General features: G+C 41.4%; 1 protein-coding gene across 3 annotated transcripts in view; it reads left to right on the plus strand.

Annotated features, from left to right (window-relative positions):
• The window catches only part of VPS26C (VPS26 endosomal protein sorting factor C), a 50,095-nt gene that overhangs the window by 11,929 nt on the left and 23,390 nt on the right, over window positions 1-14,776 (plus strand). Inside the window, exon 1 of one of the 3 annotated variants that reach the window (XM_060297802.2) lies at window positions 1,194-1,692. The exons of the other annotated variants lie outside the window; for them this stretch is intronic. The gene's annotated coding sequence lies outside the window, so the exon portion shown is untranslated. Of the gene's footprint in view, window positions 1-1,193; window positions 1,693-14,776 lie in introns of those variants that run through there. 3 annotated transcript variants of the gene reach the window in all.

Here is a 14,776-nt window from a genome sequence, read left to right on the forward strand (position 1 = left end):
GAGAAAAGAAAAAAAGGTGGGCGGGGGGAACAAGCCAAAAGGAGAGATATATATAAGAGATATATATATAACAAAGTATAAAGAATAAAATAAAATTAGAAAAATAAAAGATTTATTAGAAAGAATAAAAATATAAAAGAATCTACAACAGTGAATCAACAAGGTAAAACAGAACCCTGATCTAAATGAGGAAAAAAGAAAAGAAAGAAAGAAAAAAAAAAAAGCCTTGGCTATGGGGGCAAAGTTTAGGAGCCGGGCGTGGGGGTGGTGTGGAGCTTAGGCAGGGGCAGGGTTCAAGGTGGGACGGGGCCTAGGTGGGGGTGGGGGGTGACGTTCGAGCATGGGACGGGGCCTCTGCTTAGGGCCTGCGCGGAAGGGGAGAGGCAGCCTGTGGGAAGCAAGGCCTCTGGAGTGTGGGCTTCCAGAGTTTGGAGGTGGGGCCCTGGTGGGTGTGTGTGGGTGGGGTTTAGGCCCCGCACGTTGGAGGTGGTCTCAGAGGGGGTCTCCGCGTGTAGGGGTGGGGCCCCGGGTAGGGGTGCAGGTGCGGGGCTCAGGTTCTGCCCGACAGGAGGGAGACTCCCAGGGCAGAGGCTTAGGCCCGGGAGCCCAAGAGGCTCCCCAGTGCCTAAGTGGATGGGGAAAGCACTGGCTGCGTTCCCTTCCATTTCTTCATGCCCCTCCCCCACTTGACAATGATTTTTTTTTTTTAAGTGACTTTGCTATATTCTCTTCCCAGAATATTTATTTTCTTTGCCTTAGGTTTACTCTGCTCTTCTCCTGTGTTTTTTGTTTGTTTGTTTGTTTGTTTGTTTTGGCCAAGCCTGGCAGCATGCAGAGTCTTAGTTCCCTGACCAGGGATCGAACGCATGTCCCTTGCAGTGGAAACGCAGAGTCCTAACAACTGGACCACCAGGGAAGTCCCTGTTTTCGTTTTTTAACTTCATAAATTGGCTGTTTAGCTTCCTAAATTGTAGCCATCTTTTTAAAATGCAGACACTTTTCTCTAAGTACAACTTTAGTTGCATCCCGTAAGTTTTTGTTTTTAATAGGTTGGCGAATTATTGTAAAGCAGACGCCCTTGAAACCCCACCCAGGTCCTGCAGGAAAGGAGTAGGGGACCAGGAGAGAGGGAGAGATTGGAAGAAGTCAAATCACTGCCTAGATGCTGGCAGAAGGCGCTGTTTCAAAAGATGGTGCTGTGGGGATGTGGGAAGACCCCAAAAGAAGCTCCACTGCCCTGTCCCTCAAGATTTGATTCATAGTATTTTTATGATTGTCAACGTAAATTTCTTCTAATTTCCATTATGATCTTTTTCTTTGACATGTGACTTGCTTAGAAGTGTGTGTTCTAATTTCTGTTATAAAAACTCTCACTAGAGGCTTATAGTAATTCCCAAGTTTAATATTTAAATTTTAGAGAAGTCCTTATGAGAAGAGTAACTTTAACCAGAAAGTGAGGTTGTGATGAAAAAGAATGCCAGGAAATTCCAGTGGTCAGAGAAAAGAAAGACTAACATGGGATTGTTTTCTGTAATTTAGTAGTGACCTATAATGGGTTACTAGCATACTTTATATATACCGTAGTCATCACACTGATTAACTTCTGTTGTAATTAATTTGTTCTCTGAGTCGGCCTAACTAAAATAATTTGTTTATATTTGTATTCCTAGGCCTTTCAGTACCTGCCACTTGGTAAGTGCTCAGAAACTTTATTAAACGATAGTTGAAGCCTTAAAACATAGACTTTAAGCAAAATTCATGAGACTGATAGTTTTATGAATGCATTGATCAGAAAAGGAAAACTATTGTCTTATAAGTATAGTCAGATTTTGCTTTGTAATTATAAATAATATTCTAGACATAAATTCTAGACAGATGCTGGTAAGATTCTTATTTTGATGTATCCCCACAGCTACACATGACGCCCCCCCCCATTATTTGTATTTGCTTTAGGGCGGTCATTCTTCTTTTTAAAAATAAATTTCTTTATTTATTTTTGGCTGTGTTGGGTCTTCATTGCTGCACGTGGGCTTTCCCTAGTTGCGGTGAGTGGTGGCTACTCTTCGTGGCAGTGCACAGGCGTCTCATTGCAGTGGCTTCTCTTGTTGCGGGGCATGGGCTTTAGGCGTGCAGGCTTCAGTAGTTGTGGCACACGGGCTCAGTAGTTGTGGCACACAGGCTCAGTAGTTGTGGCTTATGGGCTCTAGAGCACAGGCTCAGCAGTTGTGGTGCATGGGCTTAGTTGCTCCGTGGCATGTGCGATCTTCCTGGACCAGGGCTCGAACCCGTGTCCACTGCATTGGCAGGCAGATCCTTAACCACTGCACCATCAGGGAAGTCCCTAGGATGGTCATTTATAAGAGAATGGTTCAAATAAATGTGGGAACAGGGACTTCAGACTTCCTGTATATATGGTTATCTTCTAACTCAGAAATAGAAAATTGTCCAGAATTTGATTCCCCAGAGTCTTTGTCACAATTTGCACAGCTCAGAGACAGGAGACCTTCCTCAGAGCTTGAGCAATGCAACCTTCTCCCTGAGACGACTCATTGAATCCAGAAAGTTAATTTGTGTTTCCAAAGCCCCATATATGATACAGAGCAATCAGGAATGTGAAAAAAATTCCCTACTTGTGTATTTCCAGAGAAAATTCCTGGAAATTTTGAGGAAGAGAACACTTAACTGATACTGTTTTATGATAACATGGTACCAGTACAGCCCTTTCCAACACACAGACTGCTTTAATGCTCACAAATACTGAAGAGATGGCATTTCTCTCCCATTTTATGTGTGGGAAGACTGAGACTCAGAGAATTCAGCGACATGTCAAGGGCATTGATGTAAGAGTGAATGTTTGAAATCACGTCTTTTTATTCCCAAGCCTGGAACTCTGTGTGCCTTCTCCAGGTCTTAATTCTCATCCGGAGGATGGAGCTGATACCTGCTCAGAGGCTTTGTTGTGAGAATTAAATGAGAGAAAGTTTCAAGACATTTACTATAGGTTTGACCCGAAGTAGGGGTCAAACGGTAGGTGGTGGTATCCTTACGCTTTTCCACAATCTCAGTTTGCACCTAGAATGCTCTGTCTGCCTTGTTGTTAATCATGTCGTTCATGCACCTTACAAATGATGCACCTTACAAACAGTAAGGGCTTATCAGATGCTGTACAGATTGCTGGATGTCTCCCCGTGGTGAACTTGGAGAACGGAGGCCAGGGACCCGGGAGAGCATACAGATGACAGCATTTTGGGCACTGCAAGCTGGGTGTGGCTTGGGCTTTGTTATGTACTTCTTTGCTGGGTGCAGTAGATGTGTTCTTGAACCAAAAGTTTGACTCAAATGCATTCTAAATTGCATTATATTTTCAATGTACTAGAGCTTATTGGCTAAAAGAGACCTACAGTAAATCTTTTTGCAATGTAAATATAGTTCATTTGTTTTTATAAATTCAGAATGTTTTACCTTCTGAAACCCTGGCACGTGTACTCATGAAAATGACACTGTTATATATTACGGTTGTGAAAAATATAAATGGGAGATTTACTGTCCAGCATAGCCAGGTTACAGTGATAAAGGATTTATGCACGGTGGGCTGATCACTGTTACCACAAGAACTTCTAGGCTTGCGTTTTGTCTTGTTTGGCTTTCATGTAATTTCTTGTTTAAAAAAAGAAAAATTTAAAGAGGAAAAATCCTTTATATGCCAGTTCATTATTATGAAGAAAAATTGCAAAGCTAGAATGGTATGAAAAAAAGAAGCCTAACTGTTCTACTTTGTTCTGCTGGATTTTTGATTTGTGAACGGTCAGTTATAGTTGGATGCTGGTGCAAATTCTGAGGGTAGAACTTTGAGCTAGGAGGGATCTCAAAATAACTTTGTGGGAGGTATGAACCCATTAAGGAACGCAGTCATCTGAACCTTCAGTGGGTGTTTTTTCTCACTAATTATCTAATACTCCTGAAAAGGTTTGTCCAACCCTTATATAATGCATGAGAAGTATTTTCAGAGTTGTCCAATGCCGTTTGAACCGTGGGATGCAGTCAGAGTGTTCGTTAGTTCTCCGTTTGGTGTTTGTTGCAGCAGATTCTGTCCTGGCCTGAGCATTAGTGACGCCTGCCTGGCCCCTGTGGGCGTGTCCATGTCTAGACTCGGGACAAGTCTCAACATGTTAGGGACACCCTTGACACTCCCCTCCCCCTGCCGGCTGCTCTGACTCTTGCAGGGTGGTTGGGTTTTCCCCCACCTTCTTCTTGATGCCGAGACCACAGTCCAGACCTCCTGGCCTTGTGTGGTCCTGGGTTCAGCCCGTGCAGCCAGCAGTGCCCTCTCCGTGGGCCGAAACCTGCAGTCTTTGACACCAGCCACTCCTGCAGTGACTGTCCCCCAGTGCTGAACTCCTAGCTGTGCTGCTCGCAGGCTGGAGAGTGAGCAGCACCCGTCTTCTCCTGTCATTCCCCCTCTCTGACCCCCTCCCCACTGCTGCCCCAGCCTGAGTTGGCAGAGCCCAGCTGCTCTCTTCTATAGGTGTCCAGTCTAGGTGACCCTCCTTAGAGAGGGTCCCCGCTCTCAACCTGCCAGGAGCTTAATTGCTACTGTCCTGCTTACCTCCCCCTCCCTGGTCCTGCGACTCTAAAACCTGCGCCCTCTCCCTCCCCACCATCCTCTGGGCTCAGCCAACCAGACTCTCTGATGTCCTCCCTGACTTCCATCCTTGGCCCCCTCTCACTCCCACCACTCTCCCTGCACCTCTGCCCCCGTGTGCTCTGCAGGCCTCTTGGCTTGTCAGCTGCCCTCTTAGTACAGGCAGGTTCCAGAAAAGTTGTAAGTTGAAGCCAGTTATCTATTTGCTTTCCTTTTTCATCTCAGCTCCACTTTGGGGATTTTTAACCCCCTAGCTCTCAATATGTTTTCATTTCATTCAGAGATTTTAATCGGCAGTTGTTATCTGTAAATGCACTTCATTTACCAGACAAATCTGTGACACCACCCCCTCCCCCAGTTAGGGTTCTAGGCTTCAACTTCTGTTGGGAGAACCGACTTACTCGTTAGCCGTCGGCCAGGTGGGCTGACCTGCTTCCCTTCCCAGTGAGCACATTGAAGCCCGGACTGTTGCAGAAGAACATTATTAGCAAATCAACAACGGATGGTATTATGCCAACAAGAAAAGCACAACGTTCCAAAGCTCAGAAATAAACTTTGGCCTGTTTGGATGGAGGGTTTAGGGAGAGGTCAGTTCATGCAGTGACTTGCTTCAGGCCTGTCTGAATCCCTGCGTGGGGCGGTAGACCCAGCTAGCTGTACACTGTTGCTCTCTGGCCTTGGGGTCCTGCCTCTTTTCAGATACTTTTCCATATAAGCACAAGCAAGTAAAGGTATAATTTTTGTAAAATACTTTTATGAAGTGAAGAATGCCTATCAATTTCAAGTATTGTCCTCTACTTGCACATAGGACTTTCTGGGCACATTAATCTCTTTAAAAGATTGCTTTATTCATTTCTTAGAAAGGTACAGTTTCCCAAGACTGAACCAGGAAGAAATAGAAAATATGAACAGACCAATTACAAGTACTGAAATTGAATCTGTGATTTAAAAACTCCCCAAAACAAAAGTCCAGGACCAGATGGCTTCACAGGAGAATTCTAGCAAACATGTAGAGAAGAGTTAACACTTATCCTTCTGAAACTATTCCAAAAAATTGCAGAGGAAGGAACACTTCCAAACATTCTGTAAGTCCACCATCACCCTGATACCAAAACCAGATAAAGATACCACACAAAAAAGAAAATTACAGGCCAGTATCACTGATGAACATAGACGCAAAATCCTCAACAAAATACTAGCAAACCGAATCCAACAATACATTAAAAGGATCAGATACCATGATCAATTGGGATTTATCCCAGGGATGCAAGGATTTTTCAGTATCCACAAATCAATCACTGTGATACACCACATTAGCAAATTGAAGAATAAAAACCATATGATCATCTCAATAGATGCAGAAAAAGCTTTTGATAAAATTCAAAAACTCCACAGAAAGCAGGCATAGAAGGAACCTACCTCAACATAATAAAGGCCGTATATGGTAAAGCACAGCTAACATCATACTGGTGAAAAGCTGAAAACATTTCCTCTAAGATCAGGAACAAGACAAGGATGTCCACTCTCTCCACTTTTATTCAAGATAGTTTTGGAATTCCTAGCCACAGCAATCAGAAGGAAAAGAAATGAAAGGAATCCAAATTGGAAAAGAAGAAGTAAAACTGTCACTGTTTGCAGATGACATGATACTATACACAGAAAATCATAAAGACACTACCAGAAAACTACTTGAGCTCATCAATGAATTCAGTAAAGTTGCAGGATGCAAAATTAACACACAAAAATCTGTTGTATTTCTATACATTAACAGTGAAAGTTCAGAAAGAGAAATTAAAGAAACAATCCCATTTACCATTCCATCAAAAACAATAAAATACCTAGGAAAAAAACTACCTAAGGAAGCAAAAGACCTGTACTCCGAAAACTATAAGATGCTGAAGAAAGAAATTGAAGATAAAAGGAACAGGGGGGAAGATATACCATGTTCTTGGATTGGAAGAATCAATATTATCAAAATGACCATACTACCTAAGGCAATCTACAGATTCAGTGCAATTCCTATCAAACTACCAATGGCGTTTTTCACAGAAATAGAACAAAAAATTTTAAAGTTTGTATGGAAACGCAAAAGACCCTGAATAGCCAAAGCAATCTTGAGAAAGAAAAACAAGAGCTAGAGGAATCAGGCTCCCTGCCTTTGACTATGCTACAAAGCTACAGTAATCAAAACAGTATGGTACTGGCACAAAAACAGAAAGATAGATCAATGGAACAGGATAGGAAGCCCAGAAATAAACCCACGCACCTATGGTCAATTAATCTACGACAGGGCTTCCCTGGTGGCGCAGTGGTTAAGAATCCACCTGCCAATGCAGGGGAGACGGGTTTGAGCCCTTGTCCAGGAAGATCCCACATGCCACAGAGCAGCCAAGCCCATGCGCCACAACTACTGAGCCTGAGCTTTGGAGCCCATGAGCCACAACTACTGAGCCCACGTGCCACAACTACTGAAGCCCACGTGCCTAGAGCGCATGCTCCACAACAAGAGAAGCCACTGCAATGAGAAGCCCGTGCACCATAACAAAGAATAACCCCCGCTCGCCGCAACTAGAGAAAGCCTGCGTGCAGCAACGACGACCCAACACAGCCAAAAATAAATAAAATAAATAAATTTATTAAAAAAAATTAATCTATGACAAAGAAGGCAAGAACATACAATAGAGAAAGCACAGTCTCTTCATTAAGAGGTGTTGGGAAAACTGGAAAGCTACACGTAAGAGAATGAAATTAGAACATTCTCTAACACCATATACAAAAATAAACTCAAAATGGATTAAAGACCTAAACGTAAGACCGGCTATTATAAAACTCCTAGAGGAAAACATAGGCAGAACACTCTTTGACATAAATCGCAACAGTATCTTTTTGGATCCGTCTCCTAGAGTAATGGAAATAAAAACAAAAATAAATAAATGGGACCTAATCAAACTTAAAAGCTTTTGCACAGCAAAAGAAACCAGAAACAAAAAGACAACCTGCAGAATGGGAGAAAATATTTGCAAATGATGCAACTGACAAGGGATTAATCTCCAAAGTATACAAGCAGCTCATACAGCTCAATATCAGAAAAACAAACAACCCAATCAAGAAATGGACAGGAGGGCTTCCCTGGTGGCACAGTGGTTGAAAGCCTGCCTGCCGATGCAGGGGACGCAGGTTTGTGCCCCGGTCCGGGAAGACCCCACATGCAGCGGAGTGGCTGGGCCCGTGAGCCATGGCCGCTGAGCCTGCGCGTCTGGAGCCTGTGCTCCGCAACGGGACAGGCCACAACAGTGAAAGGCCTGCGTACCGCAAAAAAAAAAAAAAAAAAAGGGCAGGAGATCTAAAAAGACGTTTCTCCAAAGAAGACCAGGTGGCCAAAAGGCACATGAAAAGATGCTCAACATCACTAGTTATTAGAGAAATGCACATCAAAACTACAGTGAGGTACCACCTCACACCAGTCAGAATGGCCATCATCAAAAAGTCTACAAATGCTGGAGGGAGTGTGGAGAAAAAGGAACCATCCTACACTATTGGTGGGAATGTAAACTGGTATAGCCACTATGGAGAACAGTATAGAGGTTCCTTAAAAAACTGAAAACAGAGCTACCGTATGATCCTGCAATCCCAATCCTGGACATATATCCAGAGAAAGACATAATTCAGAAAGACACATGCACGCCATGTTCATTGTAGCGTTATTTACAATTGCCAGGTCGTGGGAGCTACCTAAGTGTCCATCAACAGGTGAATGGATAAAGAGGATGTGAGATACACACACACAATGGAATATTACTCAGCCATAAAAAGGAATGAAGTAATGCCATTTGCAGCAACACGGATGGACCTAAAGATTATCATACTAAGTGAAGTAAGCCAGACAAAGACAAATATCATATGATATTGCTTATGTGTGGAATCTAAACATGATACAAAGGAACTTATTTACAAAACAGAAATAGACTCATAGACATAGAAAACAAACTTACGGTTACCACAGGGGAGGAGTGGAGGGATAAATTAGGAGTTTGGGATTAAAATATACACACTACTATATGTAAAATAGATAACCAACAAGGACCTATTGTGTAGCACAGGGGACCATACTCAATATCTTGTAATAACCTATAATGGAAGAGAATGTAGAAAAAGAACATATATGTGTGTAACTGAATCACTTTGCTGTACACCTGAAACTAACACGATATTGTAAATTAACTATATTTCAGTAAAAATTTTTTACAAGGATTTCCTTTGTCTTTTATTGTCTGTTTTGAAGAGACAGTTTACTCTCTCACTTGCAGGCAGGAGAAGATTCAGGCTCAGAGAAATGGAGCCTTTCTAAAGGTGACGGAAACTATATCTTACCCTTCATCTCACAAACTACAGTGAATGTTTCCTCATAAACAGCTCAAGAAAGTGAACAACATTGTTTAGAATAACGATTCCACTCCTCCCTGCTGCAATTCTAAGCAGTGAGACTCTTTTATTAAATGAAGTCTTATCAATTAGCATTCTGATACATTAATTTTAATAAATATAATATCCATTAAAATAGTTCATTTTATAAGCAGATAAAAGCAGAACTTTTTCATTTGAAGTGAGCCCCCCACCCTGCCCTCCCTGACTCTTCCTCAAATCCCAAAGTGGCTGCTGAGGCATCTGCACACATGTGGAACTAACTGAAACTAACTACTAGTTGTAGGATGTAGTGACTAGCCAGAGCCAACAAGGTTGAAGCTTTTTCATATCATCCCATTTTAGTTTGTTTTATGCCAAAGCTTACAGGCTCTGTTAACTTTCTGATATAATAGTGCGTACAACCAGGCTTCAAGCATTTTGCTTTTATTTATTGGAGGATTTAAGTCAAAAAAAGGTAGCCTTCTAACTCCATACAGATCATAGACCCACCATCCATGAGTACCAAGGTTACCCATGGACTGAGCATCCTTGGTTAGGCTTCTGCCAGTTTCCTCCTTGAAACCTGCTCACCTGGGGTTCTTGAGCCAGTAGACCCAGCAGAAGCTGATGGAGTCTGTCCTTCACTGTTCTCCCTGGTGTTTAAACTCATCCTGGGAAGGGTAGTATGAGATTGTACGTAGCCTTTAACTCTTGATGGGAACCTGTACCTAATTAATCTATTCTGACCTTGGATTTCTGATGCCCAGAAAGAGCTTGCCCCTGAGGAACTGGAAGGGTTACACCAGCTGTCCTCCCAGCTGTTGGCAGGTTCTTATGCTGTATGACATTGGCACTCATGCTTTCTAATGACGACTGGGTTCCATTAATCCTCACTACCCTGTCCCACCATGATGATAGTCTTACTTAGGCTTACAGTTTTACTGTCACACACTAGGCATGATGTCAACCAAAAACCGGCCCTTCCTTTGTTTCATCAGAAGAGATCGTTTAGGACCATTACTCTAAAATGTAAATCATAATCTTTGGGAAAGGAGCACAAGTCCCATCAGTGGAAAAGTAAGGGGCAGATGGACCGAAATTCCCCTCTTCAATAATAATCAGGAAAAAAACTTTTTTAAAATTAAAAAAAGATATAATAGTGTCCATTTGTTTTGGATATTTCAAAAGAGTTTATATTTGTTTTGTACGTTAAAATGTTTTCTTTTAATTTGCTGAGAACATTCAAGTAATAGGAGGGAGTATCAGATGAGAAGTCATATTCTCTGTCTCCCCTTCACTGCTCCGTATGCATTTCCCAGGACTAATGCTCCACATTCCCAGCCTCTGCTGTGGGATGGAACGGTGGCCCTGGGAGCTGCCGGGCCAGTCTGAAGCAGGGAGGCTGCACCTGTGCTGGGCAGCACGTGACTGCCCTGAGCTCTTCTGTGAGCTCCTGCTTTCAGCAGCCCTTGGCGTGGCCTAGTTTGCTGCAGGGCTCACCGCTCGCTCTTCTGTTCCTGGAGTTTGCCTGTGCCTTGGATTTGGATGGTGCACTGTCGGTCTCATACTTGAGTTCCCTCTGACTGCTATTCAGTTTGGTGGTGGTGGTTCGTTATGTAAGTGTTGGGCTGGCTACTCAGAGCATTTTCTTTGGCCATCTGCCTGTATTCCACGGTCATTACTTTGGCCTGTAATCAGACCATCTCCCAGACGCCTCTGCGGTCAGAGCTCTCCTAAACTCTTGGGTTTATAGTCTGGAGTCTTTGCATTCACTTAGGCCAATAGTGCCAAACGAGTATCAACACTATAAAGTTTCTGTGAGTTTTAATGTTATTGAAATCTGAAATCTAGTCATCTGTATTAACTCATAATTTTGCTAATATGTAGTATCTAACCCCTGAAACCACACAGCACACCAAGGTTCGATTTTAATATTCCTGCGCTAAAGACCTCATATTTACTTACTCTTATTAATTTTTACTTTTCTGATTAGTATTGGCAATCTCATTTTGCCCCTTTCATCTAAACTTTTATTCAGGGGCCCAGGTTTCTTTTCCAGACTCTCAAGAAAATTTCAGAACTAGAAATTTCAGAGATGGCTCCATCGGACAGTAGCTGTGATTTTTGTCAGCCCATTTTACTGAGTATTTAGACCTATACTTGTACTATACTGACCTAGAAGAAACCTGCTTTGTTTTACCATATTAGTACACCATCAGAATGCAGTACTGAAATGTAAGCCCACTGAGAACAAGGGCTTTACCTCTTTTGTTCACTGCCCTGTCCCTGGTGCCTGGAACGGTATCTGATGCATGGTACGCATGCCAAAAATATATGTTGACTGAGTGATTATATTATTTCTACTGTTTTGGCAGTAAGTGTGTATAAGCCACACAAATTAGTATCTCAGTATTTTGTTACAGTTTCATTGCTAATGAACTGCTTGATTTTTACTTAAATATTAATCACTTTAAGAATATGACCCTGTTGTCAACAAGGTAGGATAACTGTGTTTCTTTCTTGATTATCTTTGGGAGCTTCTTAACTGACGTATATCACATACAATAGATTGCTCTTTTCACTGCAAGTTTTTCCGAGACCTTAGCCGCCATCACAATCAAGATATGGAACAGTTCTGGCACTCCCCCAAATTCCCTCGTGTCCTCTGTACTCAGCCTCTTCCCCCACACCCGCCCCAGCCTCAGGCAAGCACTGATGTGGTTTTAATCCCTATAGTTGGCCTTTCGCAGAAGGTCACATATGTGACATAAATGCAGTTGTACGACACGCAGCCTTTTGAATCTGGCCTTAACACTTAGCATAATGCCTTTGAGACTCATTCAAGTTGCTGTGTGTCAGTAGTTTGTTCCTTTTTATTGCTGAGTTGTCTTCTCTTTCATGGATGTACCACTGTTCCTCCATTCACCCATTGAAGGACACTTGGGTGATGATGAGTGAAGTTACAAGAAATATTTGTGTACAGATTTTTGTGTGAACATAATCTCCGATTTCATTTGAGTAGAATCTAGGAATGGGATTGCTCAACAGCATTGTCTTGGTTTTAATGATAAATTGGAGATGATGCATCTCTTCAAAATTCTCCTTTCTAGAACCTTAGTAAACACCACACAATATTGGCCCGTTACTTAATATGTGGAGAAATATCTGGTGATTGTTTATTCTGTTTTAAACACGATGGAAAACAATTGTTTTACAGAAAAATGGAGATGGGGACACCTAAGAAGTTGAAATCTCTTCAGTGGGTCTCATTTCCCTTTTCCAACCAAAATGGGTCTCTCAGTGCCACTAAGGACTAGAGTCTCAACAAGCCAAAGTCCACTTGTGTTTTCCCACCTAGCTCAGTGATTTACCTTGTGATTTTTTTTTATGTTAGTGAACTGCTTAACACATTCGGTTCACTGTCTGTAAAGGGCAACTCACTCTTGGGGTACAGGATCTCTAGACCAAGGTGGTATAAGGATCCCAGGCGGTTCTAAGAGTATCGCTGAAACGTTAGGAAGGAAGGACTTGTTCAGAGACTCAGAGGACTCCTGGGGACAACGATGGCTGTGAGGCTCCTCATGCTGCTTGGGCTCATCAGAGAGGAAAATATTAGAGAGCGGCTGAGGCATTAACCCAGAGACTTTCACTTCCCTAGCAGTTGTGTTCAAGTCCAAAGTAAGAGGTAATCCAGAGACTGTGACTTTCTAGCGTACAATCTTTAGATCTTTTACTGAGGAAGACGACTGTGCCCTTGGGTCATCAGCATTTAAGGGGCTTAGAACTTTGTACACTTTTACACTTAGAGGTCACCCAGTCTGGGATTGATCTTATTTTTAAATTGATTTATTATGTTACCAGTTAACATCAGTGCAGACGGTTTAAAATTCATGAGTTCCAGGATGGATGCGTCTGCCCTCCTTTGTCCATCAAGGTCCTCTCCTATGGGGCAACTAAAAGCTCTCGATTTCTTGTCATTTCTGCCAAAGTTATTTTATGCATATACAAGTAAATATATATAAATGTTCTTTTTCTCCCCATTTTTCACAATGGTGCAACATGCAGCCTTTAAAAAAAAAAGAACATATATGTACTAATATGAATATCTCCAAGATATTAAAGGGAAAACCCACCATTTTCTTATTGTTGGAATTTAGGTTATTTACATTCTTTTGTTATTACAAACAGTGTTGCAGTGAGTAACTGCTGTTCATAATCATTTCAACGTGCAAATGTCTTTGAGGAAAATTCCTAAAAGTGGTATTGCTGGGCCCAGGTGTTTGTAAAGTGTTTTCGGTTTTGCCAAATGGCCCGTACAAGATTGTGGTATTCTCAGCTACCCTCAGCAATGTATGAGAGTGCCTGTTGCCCCCTCCCCTACCATAATATGATCATATATTTTGGTCTTTGCTAATCTGATAGGTGGAAAATGGTACTTAGTATAGTTTTAATGATCATTTCTCATGTTATCATTGATATTGAGCATGTTTTCATGGGCTTAGGAGTAATTTGCTTTTCCTTTTCTGTGACCTGTTTTCATATCGTTCAATTTATCTCTTAGGTTGTTAGGTGGTTTTTGTTTTATTTTTTAGGAGTTCTTAACATATTAGAGAAATTAGCCTTTTACCTGTTATATTAAGTTGCATTATTTCTCTAGTTTATCATTTATATAAGTGATGTTGCTTGTAATCACTTTTATGTAACAAACTATTTTTGGTTGTATTTGTAGTCATTTATTATTCAGAGTTTTGAGTCATTCTTAGAAAGGCCTTCCCCACTTTGATATGATAAAAATCATTCCCTGTGGTTCTAAAATTTTGGTTATTCAATTTTTACATTTAAGTCTTCGATGCATTTAGAACTTTTTACCTGCAAAGGTCTGCAGTATGGATCCAGCTTAATTTTTTTTGCCAGTTTTCTGGACAGTTTTTCCCCCCAGACCTCTGGCTGGTTTTCCAGTATTATTTAGTGAATGTTCCAACTTCTCCCTCTGGATTTAAAATGCTTCCTTTATCACCTACTAAATTCCCATGTATCTGGGTTTATATCTGGAGTTTCCCTCTTGTTCCATTGATCTTTCAGCCTGTACATGCCCTGCACCTCACTTTGTAAGTTATTGAGGTGTTATAATATCTCGTAGGGCTAGTTCCCCTCATTTCTCCTCATTTCAAAATTTATTTATTATTTATTATTATTATTTATTATTCCAGATGAGTTTTAAAATCAGCTTGTCTAGTCTGTCTCACCCCAGCCCACCTCTAAAAAAGAAAAAACAATTCTGATGTTGTTTTCTTTGGATTATGTTACCTTTACAGACTGAAAGTAGACATGTAAAGGGTGTAAAAACATGGTGTGGCTTTCCATTTGTTTCTTTTGTGCCCTTCAACTGTGTTTTAAGTTTTCATCTTCTAAGGGTTTTAGACATTTCCTGTTAAATTGATTTATAATGTTTTAACTTTTTGTTGGTTTTAAAAAGAAAGTATTTTCTTCCAATGTATCTTCTCATTGATTGTTGTTGTGTACATGTTGCCTTATTGATTTCTGTATATTAATTTTGTACCCAGCTATCTTCCTTCCTGAAATTCTCTTCATGTTGATAGTTTTCAGTAAATTCTCTTGGGTTCTTTCAGGCATGCAGTCATGTCATCTACAAATAATGATAATTTTGCCTCCATTTCAGTTCATACTTCTTTCTCTAGTTTCATCGCATTAACTAGTACATATAGTACG

Source organism: Globicephala melas, chromosome 4, assembly GCF_963455315.2.
Source record: "Globicephala melas chromosome 4, mGloMel1.2, whole genome shotgun sequence".
NCBI classification, from domain to species: domain Eukaryota; kingdom Metazoa; phylum Chordata; class Mammalia; order Artiodactyla; family Delphinidae; genus Globicephala; species Globicephala melas.